Raw genomic sequence first — 21,453 nt, forward strand, 5'->3', positions numbered from 1 at the left:
ATATTTTCTTTAGTGATAAAAAATATAAAACCATCTCAGAATTCCACCTCATTGCCCATTGGCATAGTTTGTGAATCCCTTCATAGATTCACTCATGGTAATAAGTGAAATGCCTTCATAGACCTGAAGGGATGGAACTGGATTGGCTTAGTTTTTTAAAAGGGAGCTAAATATATTTTTGTTTTGGTTGAGTTGAGATTGTTTCAGTTCTAGTCAAAAACTGATGTGGTTCATTGACTGAAAAGAGCAATCCATATTATAGTATGCAACAGTATCAAGTTTGACAGTATCCCATTATAGTTCTGATACAGCGTTTCCCCTAGAGGGCCTTGGTACTTTGCACCTGCTATAGATTCAGAACTTTTGCACAAAGCTGAATGTATTCCATATATCTATAATTGCACCGCTGAAATTAGTGCTGACCTGAAACCACCACCACCCCATTTTCACTGCCCCTTTCAGAGGCAACAAATACAAGAAGGGCTTCAATCAGAAACGTTTTGTCAGAGGGACAAAATTCATGAAATGTTTTATGGTGGTGGGCTGCTTTAAGAGTTCTGCATTTCTGTCAGTGGTGCTGGCAGCAGCAGCTGCACTTCAAACAGTGGTGCTCTTCCTAGCATCTGGCTCCTGCCAGCCTTCACACACACACCCACACCCACACCCACCCATGATATTGCATAATTTCAAGTGCATTATGTGTGGTTTTGTTAAATCAAGAAAGGTAAGCCCCTTATCACACAAAAAAATCACAGTTTCAGAGGTACCCTATTAAACAACTATGATTCATCTGACCCCCTCCCCAAACTCCCAGTAATGCCCCCAAATTATGACAAATTATTCAAGTCACCACTAGTGGAAATATAAGAACATAAGAGGATCCTGCTGGAACAAAGCAAAGGGCTGTCCCAGAGGCAGATCTACAATTGAGCAAATGTGTGCAGTGAACATGAGCTGCCACTAGGGGGAGCTGTGACTGAATTTTCAACTTAGATCATAATTGCCCCATAGGAATCAATGGGAAACTTAAAAATATTAATAACTCCTAAATGACTGGCAGAAAAACTCTGAAATTTCATGTGGTGTTCCTTCATGGTTGTAGGATTAGATGTGTGAATATTCAAGGAGATCAGTCTGCCTGTTGGTTTTTAATGCTTTTAAAAAATCAAACTTTAAAGAAAATCATTAAAAATCAAGAGGTGGACTAATATCCTTGAATGTCAACACATTTAATGCTACCATCATGTGCTATTCGTATGTGAATTTTGAGAACTCAGCCATTCTGTATTTATAATATAGGGTGCAAACATGGGGGTACTACTCATTTTGTATGAAGGAGCAGTTTCCTGCAAATGAGGCTTGGATGATGGACAGAGTGGGGGATTCATTTCCAGAACTTTTTTATAACTTTCTGCCATAAAACAAGGGAGTTGTGATACATTTTTAACAGTTTTAGAAACTTTTAATTAAAAACACACACATTGAAATCCAACCAATATCCTTGAAGGTCTGCACACTTAGAGGCTATTCACATGCACAAGCAAAACTGGGCTAAGGAAGCCCAGCCCGGTTGTGCACACACGCATGAGCTGTCGGAATTGGGCCCGATCCTGGCGGCAACATGGTGGAAAACCCACTTGTGAAGCCACCCCTCAAAACAGGGTTAGTAGAGCAAGCGCTCTCCTAAACCCATTTGGCAATCGTCTATCAGCAGCCATGGCTGGCAGATCCGGGGGGAGGGGGCATCTCAATAATGCACCATGTGAGTGCACAGTGCATTATTGGAGTTCCAGGGGGCAGGGCGGGGCGGCATGGGGTGGTGCATCCCAGCACCCTGGCCCCTGGAGCTACTGGCAGCAGCCAGTGCTCATCTGGGTGGGCGATCCACCTACCCAAGGAGGCAGCATTTCTCATCTGCGGGGAGGGTAAGTGTAACCTGCTCTCCCCACAGACTGCCCCAGAGCCCTTCTCACGGATCATGAGAAGAGGCTCTTAGTCTTCAGTGACTGATCTGAAAAGGCCAGGGCTAGAAATTGAACCATCGGCCTCTTCCTTTAGCAATAAAGGAAGTCTTGCTTCTTGAGGTTCTTGATGTTTCACATTTCCTGAAGCGAAGCAACAATTCGTATGTTCCCTACCTCACACCTGATTTGTGTTATGAGTTGCTTTCTTAAGGTTGTGGGAAACTATGAATTGCATTATGCTTTTCAAGCCGAGCCATTTTCTGCAAATAAAGATTGCCCCTCCCCATCCAATTCTCTTCAAAAGTCTGTTCCCATGCAAGACAAAGGTCTTTTTTTAAACTTACCTTTAAGAAGTATCTCTTTTTCTCTTGTGAGAATATTTAGATGGCAGTTCCTTGTAAACTAGGAAATTACCTTTCAGTGGGCAAAACAGTAATCGAAATAGATCAATGCTTAATCATGATAGATGTCTTCTGTGATTGATTTGAAAAGGCCAGTGGGCTGGGGAAAAAACCAAGTAGCCTTTTGCTTTGGCAAGAAAGGGCTTACCTCTTCAGGACTAACCACCATGTTGGTAGTGACCACATTCCTAGATCATTGCAACGATGTTATATCATTAGACCTTTTTGTCACGAGTTTTTTGCTTTCTTAAACCAATTAAAAACCATGCATTTCAAGCCAAGCCATTTCCTCCTAATAAAACACATTGTGATCGTGTTGCTTCTCTATGAAAGTGACCAAATGGCTGCTTTCTTTAGCAAATAAAGTATACCTTTGTGTTGGTGCCACAGTGGGAAAGCAGCTTGTCTAAGGAGCAATAGGCTGTTAGTTCAAATCCCTGCCGGTGTGCTTCTCAGATTGTGCCTAAAAAATATAATTGTAGTCACCTATATCGGGCAACAGCAATATAGGAAGGTGCTGGAGGCAGATGCTTACCTCAGTGACAACGGGAAAGGCATCATTTCATACTGCATGGGAGGAAGGCACTGGTAAACCACTCCTGCATTCTACCAAGAAAATCAAATGGCTCTGTGGTCACCAGAAGTCAATGCCGACTCGACGACACGATCTTCATGTTTTTCTTTTGTGTTGATGATGTTAATAACTGAAGTTTTTTGCTTCCTTTTTTCTGAGTATGCAATGTTATGTTCCTTACCTTGCATCATTCCTTGCTATGCATCATGTGTTTAATTTCTTAAGCTTTGCAGAATCCATGGTTTTTATTATTTTTTAAAGCTTTCCCAAATGATTCCCAGAATGGAGGTTGTCTTATTGTTGTTCATTTCTTTGTAGTTTCCTGTTCAGGTTGGTCTCTTTCCAGGTGAAAGAGACCAATGTAGTATCTCCAGGCAACATAGTATTTTCCCTCTCCTGTCTCTAGAATTAAGCCTTGGCAAAGGTTATTCACAAAGCCAAACAAAGAAAGGAAGCGAAATAATTTGACATTTAGAGATGCTGAAATGCTCTCATCCACAGGATTGCTTGGTTTCAAGCCTCCAGCCCTTATAAATTCCTGTTCTAGAAGAGAAAGATACCTTTACCCAGCAGCCTTACCACTCATGTTTATATTTAAAAAGAGCACAACTGCTTTGCCACAATTATCCCATCTATTCGTGGTTTAGAAGGAGGTGAACCAAGCTGCCTCTGTGAGATACTGCTTCTTCTCCTGCATCCTCCACACCTTGCTGGCTAAAGCTTGGTGATGGAACTTTAGCCATCACCAAGAACAGTGTTCTAATTTTTTTCCATCTGTGTGCAGAATGAGTTTTGTTCTGGGCGGCAGTATCAAGGCCGTGTGTGCACACGTGCGTTCAGAATGCAACCTTCCTGTTTCAGCCTGAGCAGGATCTAAAATTAACTGAGCGGACACAAAAAGCTTTGTGAGCACAGGCACATGTGCACGCCTTAGCGGTAACACTGACCAAGTATAGTGCATCATAATAGAGAAACTGCTGGTGATGTCATAATTGCCAACTGTAGAGGTAGGGGCAAAGTGTCATCCTTAGGCACTTGGGAGAGATGTGGCTGGAGGGCACATATACATGTTTTATACCAGTCTTATCCTGAAAGTTCAAGTTTGGAGAGAATGCTGATAATGCTCAGAGTTATTAGTCTTTTTGAGTTTCCCATTGAACCTTATGGGGAAATTATCTGATGGGGCCATGTTCAATTTTTGCACACAGGCTCCTTCAGACCCTGTTACGCCACTGGACTATCCTATTCCCTTCAGTGACCAACCAGATGCCTTCTAGAAGCACACAAACAAGGCATGAAGGCAATCGCTCTTTCCTACTCTTGCGCCTCAGAAATGAATATATAATGACACACTAAGGCTCTACATATGATCAGTGTGCAGAGCCGAAAGGGGTTCAGCAGGGAGAGCAGCTTTGACCCACTCTCCCGCAGATTATCACTTACTTCTCCTCAGGCGGGCGTATCGCCCAGATGAGCTGTGGCTGGGCCTCGCTGTGTCTTGCCCAGCAGCTCTGGGGGTTGGGTGTAAATAAAGTGCTGCTGTTTAGTGCCCCCCCCCCCCGAGCTCAAGTAATGTGAGTGTGTGGAGCATTCCTGGGATCCCCCTCCCCTGAGTGTGTCCGCCGCTGCTGCAAGCAGAGTTCGCTCGCTCCTTTAACCTCGTTTAAGAGGGTGGCTTCACAAGCAGGCTTCCCGCTGAGCCACCGCCGGGAGCCGTGCAGCTCCCGGTGGTTCTCACAGCCAGAAGGAACTGGGTTCGGCTCCCTTAGCCCGGTTTCTGCTGGTAATGAGAATTACTCCACTACCTTTGAAATGAAGGTTCCATCTAGTCATCATGACTAACGATGGACCATCAGTTTGCCTCATCCCCTTTTAAATTTACCTAAGCCAGTGCCCTTTGCTAGATCTTCTGGCAGTGAATTCCCTAATTTGTTGTGTGAGTTTTCTTTTGTCTGTCCTAAATCTCCTGAGAAATCAATTCCATAGGATGACTCTGGGCTCTAGTCGGAGAAAACTCCTCTCTATCCATCCTCTCCACACCATACATGATTTCATAAATCTCTATCGCCCCCGCCCCCCACACACACACCCCAATTAGCTTTCATTTTTCTAAAAGACTAATATATGGCACTTAGAATTCCGTCCAGTCTTTTTTTTAAAAAAGCTGGTTACAAAAAATATGTTTTGAAATATACAGCAAAAGCCTGGTGAAAGTCTCGGAAGCTGAGGGAGACTAAAAAGAGCTTCCTGTAGTCTGGTGCCAGTTCTTAGCACCATTCCATGTCTCTTCCTGCCCACCTCTGACTAACAGAAACAGAATAAAATAAACAAAATGAGCTGATATATACAAAGTTGCTTACTTTGCATGATTTTTTCCCCAGTTTACAACCTTTAGCTTTGATTTATACCAAATTTGTATTGTTGTTTTTAGCACAAAGTATACATAGCTATGCAGAGTATTCACATTCATGATGGATTCTGTTGATCAATGTACATATGGCATAATTAATAGTGTGTTAAGCTGTATGAGAATTGCTTCTTTTTCCCCTGGCGGGCAACCACACAGCAGGCAGGATTTCAGCAGGTGCAGCCCTTCCCATTGTGTCATCCCCTGTCTGGAAAGCCACACGTTGTATTTTTTCAGTGTTTAAAGTTCAAGGGAAACATATGGCAACTCTATGTACAAATATGGCAATGGCTATGGTGTCTTAGGGATATTCTTGAGGACCAGCCTAGTGACAAACCCTGTATTTCTAAGCTCCAATTTACCAGTTTTCCCTGTGAAACAGCCGGCTAGTATTTTCTTCAGTTTTAGCTACCAGTGGCCCTGCAAGGATGTGCTGAATCATTTCCCTGCCAGGATGCACTGACAAATGGCTATACTGGCAAAAAATGGGAATGTTTGAAATGGTGCCCTCAAAGTGGGTGAGCCAGTCATGGTAATGAGTGAAATTTCTACACTCCTCTATTCATGAAGTTATGCTTGGCTTTAGGGCACCTCTGCAAGAATGTATTCCTTGGCGGCCCCTGCTTCTCCACTGTAAGAGTCATGCTAAATCCTTTATAAGCAAGTCATTGATTTCAATGTTAGTCGCACCACAGCAAGAATAAGAAGGGGATTGTGGCTTAGCCCATCTGAAGAGGCCCATTGCAGGATGTAGACTAGGTCCGACTCTTGCTTTGATCCATACATGCAGCCCATTTTGCAAATGGATTCCAGGAATGCAGCTTCTACCACAAACAGTCCTTGGGTGCGAAACATGCGAGCCTGTGCCAGTTACGGTCTCAATCCTTTTTAATTCACTGACCAGATTTTCTCAGTGGTACTCGGCAATGGTAAACTCCTCCTGTATTCTACCAAAGACAACCGCAGGGCTCTGAGGTTGCCAGGAGTCGACACCTACTCAACGACACACTTTACTTTTTACTTCAGATCTAAAAACATCTGCCAGGGTGCACTTCTGAGATCTCAGGGCCACACTTATTTACCCACTAAGAGGGTGAGTATTGATCAATTCATAGGGGTTTTTTTCCAGCTAGGAGAATTTCCACCTATAACCTTATATCAGGCACATAAATATGAGGAGAGCTGGTCTTGTGGTAGCAAGTATGACTTGTTCCTTTAGCTAAGCAGGGTCCACCCTAGTTGTATATGAATGGGAGACTAGAAGTATGAGCACTGTAAGATATTCCCCTCAGGGGATGGGGCTGCTCTGGGAAGAGCAGAAAGTTTCAAGTTCCCTCCCTGGCTTCTCCAAGATAGGGCTGAGAGAGATTCCTGCCTGTAACCTTGGAGAAGTTGCTTCCAGTCTGTGTAGACAATATTGAGCTAGATAGACCAATGGTCTGACTCAGTATATGGCGGCTTCCTATGTAACCTCATGACAGGGTCTGTGAGGGACCCATTCTGACCAATATGCTTCCACTCTGCTATCAATATGTTTATGGGCTCAAGGGAGCAAGGGGTGGAAGTATTCACAAGAACAGGATCCAAATGGATCTCTGCCATGAAATAAATATTGATTGTGTATACAGGAGAACCCCATTATCCACAGGGAGGCCTGCAGATAGCAAAACTGCAGACAACAGGACATTAGGGCAAAGGGAATTGTGGGGGTAGGTTCCTGAGGCAGCAAAAAATGGGACAAAAAGGACTGAAAGTGGGGGAAATGGGGGGTGCCCTACTGTGCTCTATGTGTCCCCAGCTGTCCAGCAGTGCCCCCCAAAGTCCAAAATTGCAGTTTCCCCCCTGCAAAAAGTCGCATCCCCCCGCAAAAAAAATAATGAGCCTCAAAATGGCTCCTGTCCTCAAAATGCCAGGTGGAAATGACCTTGGAGGCCATTTCCATCCATTTCCGACCCACAGATATGTGAATCTTAACCCTTTAATTGCAGAATTTTATTGCATATATGGGTTGGGTGGCAATTACCCATCTTATTTATTTATTACTTCCTATGTAAACCTTGGATATGCGAAACCACGGATGCTGGGTCCGCGATTAGGGAGGTTTGCCTGAATAGCAATTAAAATTCAACCAATAAAATTAATCATTCAGGTCAAGAAAAGAAGGAAGAAGGAACCAATGAAAAACCCAAACTCCAGAGAGGAGCTCACACAAGGAGCTGCTTTCTTGTCACCATCTTGGCATCTCCCCCTGACTCCTACCATGGAATTAATACCGCTCCAAACTGTTGCGAATCTAGGAGCTCAGCTAATGCTTAGCAGTAGCAGCCTTTCACCCCCCCCCCCCACTTTCTTTTCTTTTTAGAAATGGCATCTGATCATTATAATGCATTCATAGTCTTTAGATTCAGGAAACACCTTGAGATTATGCTTCTTCATAGCATGGCGCAATCCTTGGCTGTTGGGTGAACTGGCAGTGTGATGTGGCCAGTTCTGTGTGGGTGCTATACAGTTTTCCCTCTATCAAGGATTCCCAAATGTTGTTGACTACAACTCCCATAATCCTCAAGCAAAAGCCATTGCAGCTGGGGATTCTGTTAGAGAAAACACTGGTGCTGTAGAGTTGTGGCAGGGGGATACAGAAATGTTTTGATACTTTATTTACAGAAAGATAAATCTGACATTGCATGGCCACAAAAACTACTCGTTAAAGAACTCCAGGGGTAAGTTACCATGTGGAAACTTTTTCTCTCAAAAATAATTGTGCGTACTAACCCAGAGCTACCAAGAGCTCCTTTAAATGTACAAAGGTATGATTATTTATGTGCCTGATGTTACCACTCTTGAGCTAATCCCACTGTGTGAACAATAGACTGTTTAGAAGTAACAAATCTATTTTCAGTGATTTTACAAAGAAACTAGACATAAGCATTGCTTTTACAGAAAATCAACCTCCTTTCTTCAGTATTTTTATTTCCCCAGTTCAGAAATTTGATCACCCCTTCAAGCATTATCCAATACCTCTTAAACCTTACTGTCACATGTTTTTCAGAGCCACCTGGTTCCCCTTTTGTCCTCTTTTCCTCTCTCTTCCACCTTATTCCACTCCAGGAGTTTTGCTAGCCAGTTGGAACTTCTTTCCTACTATTTTGAAGCAGCTGTTGAAAGAATGAGCCCTCGGATCCATCTGGCTCTTTGAGTTCTGTTTCTGTAGCCTTGTGCACTAGCTTTCTCCACAAAACTGCAGCAAGCAACCCCTTAATAGAATGACGACATTATATAATAGTGGCTTCCCAGCAAAGCAAACTTCCTTTTATTTGATTGTGACTCCTCTCTTCCCTTTAGAATTACCACAGCAGTCAAGCCCACAGTATGTTGTAGATTTGAGCCAGTGTAGAGGGCCTTCTCCCCCTCCCACATCGCACCCCGTCCCTTCCCTCCCTCTCTCCCCACTTGCTTTCTGGAGGAATTGGCAGAGGCCTGTATTATTAGGACACAAGCCAACTTGTTCTAGTGGAATTTCCTGTCTGATTTTAATCCCCCCCCTACTTTTTTACCCCTCCCCACCTTCAAAGTGAGAGAAGAAAAGCTTTTTAATTGCACTGCTGTGGGTTACCCGTTCAGGATATTATTATTCTTATTAAGTACTTCCTCTTGGGAAGAAGCAGAGGAGCAGAGCCTAACAAGGACGGTGGTGCAGTCAGGACTTGTGGCCTTGTTGTTCCTTAATAACTTTCAGATTGGAGGAGTGCTTAGTTAGACATACATTTTGGCAATGGCAGCTGGCAATGAAGTGGTTTCCAAGGCTCTTAGCACTTTGCAGCTCTGGATCTGTGGAATTAAAGAGTTGCTGATTTAAAACTCTTCAGGCTGAGTTTTCTGCTCCTCTGGATTTGCTGTTCCTTAATAGCTTAGATTCAGCACCACAACTAGTGGTGAACTGAGGATGTTTCTGCATAGCGTGAGCTCATCTCTCTCTCTCTCTCTCTTTAATGCCCCACTGCCACAAAGAAAGGATGCAGCAGCTTCTTCTCCAGGGTCCCATTGCCCATGCTCCCATACCACCAGCTGGAACAGGCAGGTCTCTCCTTTTGCTCCACATCAGTTGGGGCAAGGGTGGATTCTACGGTGGAGGAAAATGCCATGCAGGAGAAGGTGTGCCTGCTTCTGGCTTTAGGAAGCAGGGGGAGGGCAACTGGCCTATCTCAGCACAGTGTCCCTCCAGTGGCTGTTATTGGTGTCCCATCTACTTTATGGTTCTTTTTAGAAGCCATTTGGGGACAGGGAACCATTTTGTTTGTTTGTTTGTTTGTTTGTTTGTTTGTTTGTTTGTTTATAACTTCCTATGTAAACCACATTGGGGACTTTTTGGTTGAAAAGCGATATATAAATATTCATAGTAGTAGTAGAAGTAATAGTTCCTGCTTTGCAGCTACAGACAGACAGGTTTGCAGTTGCAACACATCCACCTTACTTCTGCATAGAGGTTTTTCAGGATCTCACAAGTGCTCACTCGGTGCATATACAACCTGCATGTCACATGGTCCTCATGTGCAGCCTGCCGTGACCCTACACCATAGGGGGACTTCTGTATCACAAGGAAACCCGTGGCTTGCTCGAGGCTTTGGAATGCACTCCCTGTTCAATTAAGAGCCTCCCCATCTCTGACAACTTTTTAAAAGGCAGTTAAGACACATTTGTTAACCCAGGCTTTTAATTAGACGAAGAGTTTTTAAAGTAAGGTTGTGCCATTGAGTTAGTGTCAACTCCTGGCAACCACAGAGCCCTGTGGTTTTCTTTGGTAGAATATAGGAGGGGTTTACCATTGCCATCTCCCGTGCAGTATGAGAGTATTTCAGCATCTTGCTATATTGCTGCTGCTCAATATAAGTGTTTCCCATAGTCTGGGAAACATACCAGCAGGGATTCAAACTGGCAACCTCTTTCTCGCTAGGCAAGTTACTTCTCCAATGCGCCATTACGTAGTGTTAAATTGTAAATTGTTTTAATTTGTACTGTTTTTATTGTAAACCACCCAGAGACATAAGATTTGGGAAGTAAGTAAGTAACCCATATGTAAGAAAGTGAGATACAGCCATGAGAGAAGCTTCTCCCCCTGCATTCCCTGGAAGTTTTTCACATAGGGCTTTTAAAGCCTTTTAACTCGCATCTCCTCCAGAATGGAGGCAGAGCGTTCACATATCGGCCAGATTTACCCCAAAGTATCTGCAAGTTATCGGGGAACAGTTCACACACAATTCGGGTTTTTCACTGCACATTAGAGTATAGCCCAATTTATATCCAGAGTATTAAAAAATCCCCTTTTGCATCAGTTTTTTTGGGACAACTTTGAGTTTGCAGTAAATTTGCAGTAAAGCCAGCTGTGTGTAAAAGTCCCTGGTTCTTTTTTGTTTCTTTGTCTGCCAGCCTTGTCTTCAAAATATTAGGGAGCCACCATATATCTTCTCCTGCTTCTGCTGGGAGTGGCCTGCATGCCAGCAGCCTGTGGAAAAGCAGCCACTGGGTTGTTTAAAAGTAAGGTGGAGGAGAGGCTCTGCTTGGCATGAATAGCTTGCCCGAGTCACAGTGCACTCAGAAGAGCAGTCACAAGACACGTCCTGCTGGCAAAGGCTGCCGGTAGAGAAGGAAAGGGTTGTCCTGGGGGCCTGTGCTTGTATCCTGCTCTCTGTGCAACACTGTGGAGGGTTGTGGCCTGAGAGTGATGAGCTATGAGCTAGAAAGTATCAGGTTCAGGTCTGACCTCAACTGTGTATTTACCTGTTGATCCTAGGCAGGGGCATGGCAAGGCTGGAGTGGGTTCTGGGACAAAAAGTGAGGATGGGGCCCTGCCTCACCCCTGCGCCCACTGCCTTCTTCAGGGGGAGAGCAAAGAGCAAGCGGTCACCTAGTCGGTAGCCCTTCCTCCACCTCAGGGGCCTGGGAACACTTGCCTCCCCCACCCCACCGCACTCATTCAGTTGTCGCTATGCCCCTGACCCTAGGCAAGCCAAGTTCTCTCCATTTCAGCCCACCATCTGCAATATGCAGATAATACTGAGAGTAATAATATAATCATGGTTGCAAGAATCACTAGGCTCCTTCAGATGCTATCACTGTATCCATAAGATCTACTGAGATCATAATATGTGAAGTACTTCAAATACTAAAATAGGGGCTAGTAACTATGGCAAGAGAGGCTGGTTTCTTGATGCTGTTGTTTTTAAGGATCATGCAAATTAAACTCTTCCCTACAACAAGTGAACCTCAGGCAGTGGACTACTACTCTATATTGCACTCTCCCTGTGTAGACTACACTACTGAGTTTCCACGAGTCCTTGACCAATAAAACTTGCAGTCCTTTATACCTAGAACTGCTTCCTTGACTGCCTTCATGATTATGCTTGACAGCCTTCCATGATGGATCTGGAGTCTCCGGGAATCGACATCAGTCTCCAGGTGACTACTGAAATCAGCCCAGGAGGTTTTAATGGTTTGATATTGTGTAAAATATATTGGGGGGAAATAAGCAAGAACAGCCTCACTCAGAGTTGACAATCCTATTCATGATGCTGCCCCACTCTCTTCAAATTCCTCTTCAAAACCCAGTCCTTCAGCTAAGCCTTTGGCACAACCCCCTAGCTTCCTTATTGAAACTAAGTCTAAGTACGTGCAACTTTGTTGGACTAATATTTTCTCACTCACTCCTCCCCCGCACCCCCAATTGAATTCTTTTCGTCTGTTGTTGCCCCTTTGCCCAATTGAATAGTAAGCTCTTGGAGCAGGACCTGTCCTTTGGTTGTTACTCTGTGAAGCACCATGCACAATGATGGTGCTATATAAATAGCAAATATATTTTTATTATTACCCAGGTATAGTTTTTGTGCTTGTATTTTATAGATTTTAAATTATATTTATTTTATATTTTTAACTTAATATTTTTATCGTCATTTTATTGTATGTTTTTTTAAAAATTTGTAAACCGCCTTGAGATTCTTTTTAATGAAAGGCGGTATATACATTCAACAATAAATAAATAAAATTATCTATTTACACACACTCTACCAGATGTTATTGACTAGATTTGGTACTTTAACTATTGGGCCCTTTCCAAGGACAACTAAAGAAAAATTAAAGATAGTGTCGTAGTATTCATGCTTCCCGAGTAGTGTGGCCTTCTGTAGCTGATGTATTGTAATTTTATTGATGCTGAATAATGCAGTGGCTTATATTTCCATTTTTCTGCTCAGTTCTTTATTTGTTCTTTCTTGTAGGCCTGCTTTGTTTCATTGGTGTTTAAAAGTTTCTCGTTATTGACCATTTGAAGTGCATCTTCTTTACTGTCCTTTATATATTCTTCAAGGCTTCTTTTCTCCTCTTCTACTGTTTGATGGACTTGTAGCATTCTTCTTCCACCTGAGCTGCGAGGGAGGTATAGCCTATCGACATCACTGCGGGGGTGCAGAGCATGATTGATGGTCATGATTTTCCTGGTCTTATGATCTAGCCCAGTGATTCTAAAACTTGGGACCTCAGGTGTTATTGGACTTCAACTCCCATAATCCCCAACCAAAGGCCACTGAGGCTGGGGATTATGGGAGTTGAAGTCCAATAACACCTGAGGACCCAAGTTTGAGAATCACTGGGCTAGCCTCTCTAGCTCTGCCTGGGTCCAGTCTATTATTCATGCAATGTATCTGATAATAGGTATAGCCCAGGTGTTTATTGCTTGTATGGTGTTCCCACCATTGAGTTTGGACTTGAGGATTTTTTGAACTCTCCTGATGTATTCACTTCCAATTTTTCTTTTAACTTCAGTGTGTGCCATGTAATCAGCCTGAAGAATGTCCAAGTATTTGTAATGTTCTTTCTCTTCCAGGTTCTTGATCTTGCTTCCATTGGGCAGTTCTATTCCTTCTGTTTTTCTTATTTTTCCTCTGTTCATTATTAATGCAGCACACATGTCTAGTCCAAACTCCATTGTTATATCGCTACTGAATATATGGACAGTGTTTAGCAGTGATTCGATTACTGATTGGGACTTTCCATACAACTTCAGATCGTCCATGTACAGCAGATGGTTGATTTGACTTGATGTTTTAGATGTTTGGTATCCGAGGCCTGTTTTGTTTAGTATTTGTGAAAGTGGGGTCATGGCGATTACAAACAACAGAGGGGATAGTGAGTCCCCTTGGAAAATGCCTCTTCTAATGTTAACCTGTCCAAGTGTCTCGCCCTTGATTGTTAACTGTGTACTCCACATGCTCATTGCTTTTTTAAATAAATATCTGAATTTTTTTGCTGACCCCAGTTGTTTCTAAACATTTTAGTATCCATGTGTGAGGCGATGAGTCAAAGGCTTTCTTGTAGTCAATCCATACAACACTTAGATTTGTTTTTCTTCTCTTGCAATTTTCTAAAATCATTTTGTCAATCAGCAGCTGGTCTTTTGTGCCTCTGGTGTTCAGGCAATTTTATTGTTAATAATAATAATTATTATTATTAGCAGCTACTGCTAATATAACAGCTTCTGATAATATAAGATTAGCAGCTACTCTTTTATTAATATATTTATTATTATTATTATTATTATTATTTATTAATAAAAGAGTAGCTGCTAATGTTGATAGAAAGCTTCTCCATGTTCAAGAAGTTAACAAAAGAACAGTGTTTAAGTGAAGGACACCACACCTTTCTAAGATATTAGGCAATGTGGGGGCAGAACCACATTCTGGGATGCATTTATACCCTTTCATAATTCTTTGTTTTTTTTCTTCATAACCACCCAGAACCTCTGGTAGAACAATAACACTTTCTTTCCACACAGATGATGTTCAGGCACTCTAGTTTATAGGCCTGTGCTAATTTTCACAGCACCTCCAGTTAAGTTTTTATGACCCGTGTTTTGCTGTTGGTTTCACAGTGAGTCAATGACACAGCTGGGGAATAAAATCCAGGGTCTTGAAAGAAAAGATCCATGCTTTAAAAGAGTAATAACAGTTCAGTTTGCAATAAATGTTTCTGAATTAGGTTGTATCACTGACCTCCAACCACAGGGGATGTTAGGAAACAGTTTAATGAGCATATTATTCTATCATTATTCATGCTGGTATTTCCTGTGTCTTCATCAGAATTGGCTGGTAATGGCTACCAGTACACAATGGTTGCTGGTTAAACTGTTACTGATCTCTTATAGAATAAAAGTTCTTTGCTTATGTCAATAACACCTCTACAGCTTCATATTATGCTCTGGAGTGTGTACAGGGCAGCAGAGCTCTGCCATACTTTCCAGATGCAACTTGAACATTTGTGGCAGAAGCCTGAGCGAGCATAACATAGAATTGAGTTGTCTGAGTAGATCATGCATTAATAATGTATAGTCTTGTAAGGTAATATATTTGGGCAGTTCCATACATTATGATTGCTCTGGAGTGCAACCATTGTTACACTCATGTTTTCTGCAACAATCACAAAGTACGGATATCACATACACATGTGCACAACTCTTTAAACACCAATACATGTGTGTTTGGGCTGGCTTATTCCTTTGTTAAAAGGAATAAGCATCCACAAACATGTCACACAATTTTTAAAATAGTAACATTAGTTACTTATCTTGGTAGTGATCTTTAAAGCTCTAAGTGGCCTGAGTATCCTTCTGTGTGAACGCCCCCTCCCCCGGGACATTTAGATTGGTTCTTAGGCCCTGCAGTTCATTCCATCAAGTTAACAGGTTTAGATTGTCATCAAAAAGGGGCAGGGTCTTTTCTGTGGTGGCCCCAAGCTGTAGAATTTCTTCCCCCTTGAAGTCAGATTGGTTGGTTTCCCCCCAGACATGCCTGTTTGTTTTTACCTAGACAATTTTGAAGCTTTGATCTTATACCATTATTGAATCTGCTGTTTTGTTTTGTTAATTTCTGTGACTTAGTATGGAATGGAAGGCAGTCTGAAGTTCCTTCGTACTGTATGTGGTTTGTCTGTTCCATCCTGTTGAGTGGGAAGGAGAATTGTATAATTTTTCTACTTCACCAGATCAAGTGCAGAAGTGTGGTGAAAATCTCCTCAACAGCTGGCAGGACAATACACGTGTCTGGCTTAGCAAGTGGTTGGATGCACATCATGGTTTGTTACCACTTGTTAAATGGCTATTTTACATTCACCTCAGAATCCTGGGAAGCAGAGCAGTTAGGCAATTCTTGTCAATTGGCAGGACAATACAGACACCCATTTATTGTTGAAAGAATACTCTGTTAAGTTCCCGCAGCAAATTTGTATTTACCTAGTGTCACCCTAGATTGTCTGCCTTCTGCTCCCTCAGCTCCAGTTGGAGCCTTCTAGTGCCTCTCTGCTCCCTTTCCCCTCGTGCATTTTTGGGCACCTTAACTCTTCAGCTTTTAGATGTCCTCATCCAAGGTGGCACCAGCAGTGATGGCAGAGACAGGATGGGCAGAACTACTGCAAATCTAATCTTTTGAGCTGTGAGAGGCAAGAGATATTTGAACACTACTTGCTCTGTGCCCTGCTGACAGATGCAGTATCCAGTTTGCTGGATCCCCATCAACATTAATCTTTGGGGAGTACAAATGACCACTGGTAACTTTTCACAGTTTGCCTATAGCCACTGATTAACCTGGTTGTGTCTGTACTGTCTTGCCAAGTGATGAGGATCTCATTACTACTCCATGCTTCCCTAGATTTCTAGTCAAGTGCAATACAGTGCAATCCGCTGCGGCAGATTTAAGGAGAGGCAAAGTAGGCACTTGCCTATGGCTGCAAAACAGGCTGCTGACGGGGTGGGGTGTGTGTGCACTCATTTGGGAGGGAGGAGAGGAGCTGAAAGGAGCTCTCCCTCGCTGCCCTGCTGCACAGTGGTGCTGCTTTAAGGTGAAAGGGGGGACTTTCTCCTCATTCCACCACCACCCTCCCCACTGCAGCCTCATTCCACTGTGCAGCAGCGTTTTAAAGTAAAAGGGGGACTTTCTCCTCGCCCCCCCCCTCCCCACAGCTGCCGTTGTGCCGCTGTGGCAGCTTTTAGAATAAAAGGGGAGGGGCTTCCTCCTCGCCACCCCTATCCTTGCTGTGGCAGTGGGGGCGGCAAATCCTTGGCTGCGTACAGGCGGCAAAAGGCCTAATCCGCCCCTGGCAATCAAGGACAATACAGATGACCAGTTGACTATGCACAATATAGTAAGTTAGCACATGATAAATTATCGTCTGTATTGATGATTTGTAGCATGGAGAAGCAGGGAGCCATCACTCTCAATACAGTAGAGTCACTCTAATTGATAATTACATGTCTTCTGCAGCTAGCATAGATCCAAATCCGATGCATATAAGCTACCCCTGCTAAGTGGGCAAAGAGATGCACCTTTGAAAGTGGTGGCTCTCTTAGACTGAGCAGGGGGAGAGCAACGGTCCTCATTCATCCCAGCACAGCATCCCCACCCCCAGTGGCTGTAATTGGTGTCTCTCTTTCTTTTTTCATTGTGACTCCTTTTGGGGCAATATGTGATGCAAACTGTTTTAAGAACTTTTGAGAAACTTTAAGAGAACACTTTCGAGAACATTTGGTGGAAAATGGTATATATTTAATCTTAATAAAAGTACTGTTACTACATCGCTATGAATTAGCACAGTCCTTGGTAAAAGATATGGCCAAAGTGATACAACAGGATATAATGTAAATTTCCATATGGAAGCACTCAAAAACTACTGTATTTCTCTTAAGGTAAATAGTAGTTTTCCCAACAGCAGCATTCACCATGTATGTGACTAAGGCATGAGTGATCTTTGGTAAGTGATACTGAAGTAAGGAACACGTCTCATTTGACTTTGCATGTTCCTATAGACTTCTTTGTTTTGCTTGAAAAAAGACGGTTTCTGCCTCTGATGTAGTGGGAAGTATGGTGGGGGGAAGAGAATATCTTCTACAAAGCAAAGCAGTAACATTTGAACAAGACTTTTTTATAGCTCAAATTACATATTTACCTCTGGGTATAAAATGTGCAGACAAAGTGTAATTAGCAACCACATAATTACCTTCTTTGGAGTAAGTGAATACATTCTGCACTGGGCGTATTTTGTAAACGACTTCAAATAAGTCAAGTTACTCTAAATGCTATTAAAAGTAAGCCCTCTAATGGAGTTTTGATCGCAGGTTAAGTCTGAGCTACTGTAAGTTTGGCTTTCTGCTGTGATTCCCCACCCCACCCCCTTCCTTTTATTCTTAGTCGGATGGGGGTCCTGCAGATGGTTTTCCCAGCATGTTCATATTCTTTGTGGCAATTGTGACTTCATCTGCAGAGAATCCCACAGGCTCACCAATAGGATATGCTCTGTCATGTTGCTGTGACCCAGTTCCCCCCTCCCCCACTCTTTGTCTCAGACCTTCTCTGACCCCTTCCCTATTATCTCCTCCGATAATTCACCCCAGTCCATTATTAACGGTGCATTAAACCACGTTGCGCTTTCAGGCAAGATATTTTCCTTGTGCTTATTCAGTCAGCCAGCTCACTTAAACAGCAAGATCATTATTCAGATGACATCATAAAAAAAATGCAGAGCAATCCTCCTTCCATATCCTGATAACTGGTGAGGGTGCAGGGAGCATTTTGCCATCTAGGAATGGGATTGACTCACCAGCTCCTGCACTGCAGCGAAAATAAAATGGAACCTATACCCTCAGTCATAGGCTGAGGTGAGGAACTGGATTTCAGTAAAGCTGATTTACTTATCTGGTCTAATAATTCCCATTTTGTCTCTTATGTTGCTTCTACTCAACCTGTGGGAGTAATTATGGTCAAAATAGGCCGGTGATATATCTATATTTAAACTATACAAATCAGCAAAGACACCCTTCTTTCCTTGAGAGAGGATAGAAAACAACTGGGTCACTTAGGTTCTCAGTTCTTGTCAAAGTGCAATAAGGCGGGCGGGGGGAATAGTAATCCATCAACTACAGTTGTACTTCCTGGATACGCTGTTATTGCAGATTCAATGCCATGTCCAATATTGGGGGTGGTGATAATGATCACGCTTCTGCTTTCCATGCAGAAGGCCACAGGTTCAATCATCTCCAGGTAGGGCTGGGAAAGACCCTTTTCTGAAACCCTGGAGAGCCGTTTCCAGTCATTCAGTATTGAGCTAGAGAACGAAGGCAGCTTCCTTCTATCCTATGTACTGATGAATAAGAAGTAGCAGAAACCTTCCCTCCTGCTTCACAGCAGTACTACTCATGAGTCCACACAGTAGGGGAGCAGGCAAAAGAATTGCTCCTGACTGCTGATACAACCAGCTGCTGTATTTATATTACACAGAAGGATGAGAGGAGGACTGTAGTTCACTATCTATATGCAAAATGTGTATGTTTGTTTAAAGCTTTCATTTGTTTAAAGATTTGTCCTGTTGATCGTTAGCTCAAAGTAGAATTACAGCAGTCAAACAGCCTGAGAGGAAGAAAGAGACACACTACCAAGGATAATCTAAGAAATGCTTTTCATTCTGTCAAAAGGGAAATTTTTCATGAAACGTATGCTTCTTCTTGAAGAAATCCAGCAATTCCTTCTGTCTCCAGAAAATGCCAGATTCTGATATTTGTACATATTCTGATTCACAATGCATAGATTTGCCTCTCTTTTTCATCCCTTCTTTGAGGAAAATGTTTACATGGCCCTGGAAAGTTACAAGTAACGAAACTGGCATCTTCCTAGTCCAGAAAATATTAATAATCTGCCCAGGCAGCTGGAGACAGGAGGAAAAGTCTTCTCTCTAGTCAGATAAAATGTTCTGGTTTTTAAGACAAAATATTAGACCCTGTGCCTTTTTAAAAAGTTTCCAAACATTCACTGCCAAGCCCTCCCTTTTCTCTATCCTTCAGTGGTTCAGGACTCCTGTGTAAACCCAACTTCTACCTACCCTGCAGTTTATTTCTCCTGCCTAATCACTAGCCCTGACCCATCATCCCTCACTCAAAACTAGGTTTCTAAGGCCTGATCTATGTGTGCAGTGGAATGCGATGATAGAATGCTGAGGAGATAGAATGGACTGTACCTGTCCAGACTACAGGTGTGTGTGTGGGGGGGGGGTCACATTTATGAATGTTCCCCTATAATAAATTCCTGCCGAATTTTATTTTATTTTTTATTTAACATTTGTATACTGCCCACTACCGAAGTCTCTAGGTGGTTTACAACAATAAAATAAAACATTAAAAGTTCAGATTAAAATAACTAGCAATCGAACTGCTAAATAGCTAAAAAGCTTGCCTGAAGAGATGTGTCTTTACTTGTTTCCTAAAAGCCAACAGGGATGGAGCAGTTCTAATATCAGCAGGAAATGCATTCCACAGCTCTGGGGCAACTACAGAGAAGGCTTTCCTTTGAGTCGTCACCAGATGAGCCCCCAGCACCCTCAGGTGAACCTCCTCTGAAGATCTCAATAGGCAGCAGGGTTCATAAGGAAGAGGGCGTTGTCTTAAATACCCTGATCTCAAACCATTAAGGGCTTTATAGGTAATAACTGTCACGCCCTCAAGCTCCGACAGCGAGGAGGAAGAGGAAGCTGTCAACTTCCCAGCCGATTCAGGAGTGTCTGAGGGGCAGAGCCCGGCTGTCAGCGTTCATGAAATGGCTGTGGTAGATCCAACTAATGATTTAGAGCAGGCACGGCAACCTGAGTCAGCAGAAGACGTGGGGGACCAATGCGAAGAAGGGCTATGTAATGAAACACCAATGACTCCACAACAGCGCAGGATCACGAGACATAAAACGCAATTAGAGGCTGTTAGGAGGAGCAAACGCCTCTTGCTGAGGACTGACAAGCCGTGAATTCCTACCAGCTGGGAGCTCTCGGCTTGCTCTATAAATCACAGCTCCAGCCTCCTACTCATTGCTGAGAATCAACGTTCGTCAACATTCCTTGCCGACAGCATTCAGCCAAGCCATATCCAATTTCAGCAGCTCTGCTTGCTTCGTGAACTTCCCTAGCAGCTGGCCAGACCTTGACCATAACCAGCACTTTGTATTTTGCCCGGAAACCTGTTGGTAGCCAGTGTAGTTCTTTTAAAACCAGAGTAATATGGTATCTTTGGGACATCCCAGAGACTAATCTGACAGCAGCATTCTGCCCCATACAGAGTGCATTGCTGTAGTCAAGCCTGGAGGTTACCAACATGTGCACCACTGTCTTAAGGTCAGTCACTTGCAGGAAAAGGCACAGTTGGCGAACCAGCCAAAGCTGGTAGAAAGCACTTCTGGACACTGCCTCCACCTGATGTATCAGAGAGAAGGTTGGGTCCAGAAGTACTCTCAAACTGTGGACCTGTTCCTTCTGTTGGTTCCCCATCAAGAAACCAACAGATCTATCCCATTTCCTGAACTGTGGCTTCCTACAATGAGCACCTCCATTTTGTTTGGATTCAGTCTCAGTTTGTTATCCCTCATCCAGCCCACTGCTGCCTTGAGGCAGGCATTTAGGGAAGTTATGCCATTGCCGGGTGAAGCTGACATGGAGAAATAGACGTCATCAGTGTATTGATAACACCCTGCACCAAATCCCTTGATTATCTCTCCCAGATGTTTCATGTAGATGTTAAAAAGCTTTGGAGACAAGATGAAGAAAATAAATGTGATGGACAAAGGTGTAGGATAGAACCTTTCTCTTTCCTGAACTAGTTTTTACTTGCAGAGAATTACTTATGTCATGGAACATACAAATCTGGAATCCAGCATCTGCACTCTGAACTGGTGTATTCCATCCTACCACTTCAGCATTCTACCACCTCATTTGCACCTCATTCACCTATGTGTATAGAGCAGACCTAATTCTAATGCCCCTTTGCAGGGCCATGCTCACCATTTCAAAAAACCCTGTAACAGAATGATCAGTTGTTCTATAATAATCATAAATGCAGGGTATGGATGTAAGTCAAAACTGATTAAAAAGAAGCCTACTTCTATGTGAATGTGTTCAGGATTCCAGACCTGGTAAAACTGAACAAATTGAACCTTCAGAGGCTGCAGTTCTCATTTAGACACCATGGCTGACATGTTCTGCAGTGTAATGCAGGATGTTCTGAGCTACCTGCGCTGCTGTGGGCTCCTAAAGAACCACTAG

At 43.1% G+C, this 21,453-nt stretch overlaps 1 protein-coding gene across 6 annotated transcripts in view; it reads left to right on the forward strand.

Moving 5' to 3' along the window:
• Nucleotides 1-21,453, forward strand: part of GLI2 (GLI family zinc finger 2) — a 343,674-nt gene that overhangs the window by 204,161 nt on the left and 118,060 nt on the right. Inside the window, exon 1 of one of the 6 annotated variants that reach the window (XM_053281703.1) lies at nucleotides 7,969-8,066. The exons of 4 other annotated variants lie outside the window; for them this stretch is intronic. The gene's annotated coding sequence lies outside the window, so the exon portion shown is untranslated. Of the gene's footprint in view, nucleotides 1-7,968; nucleotides 8,067-11,743; nucleotides 11,800-21,453 lie in introns of those variants that run through there. One more of the 6 variants, XM_053281733.1, reaches the window with a different exon arrangement.

This window comes from Hemicordylus capensis, chromosome 1 (assembly GCF_027244095.1).
Source record: "Hemicordylus capensis ecotype Gifberg chromosome 1, rHemCap1.1.pri, whole genome shotgun sequence".
In the NCBI taxonomy this organism is placed as follows: domain Eukaryota; kingdom Metazoa; phylum Chordata; class Lepidosauria; order Squamata; family Cordylidae; genus Hemicordylus; species Hemicordylus capensis.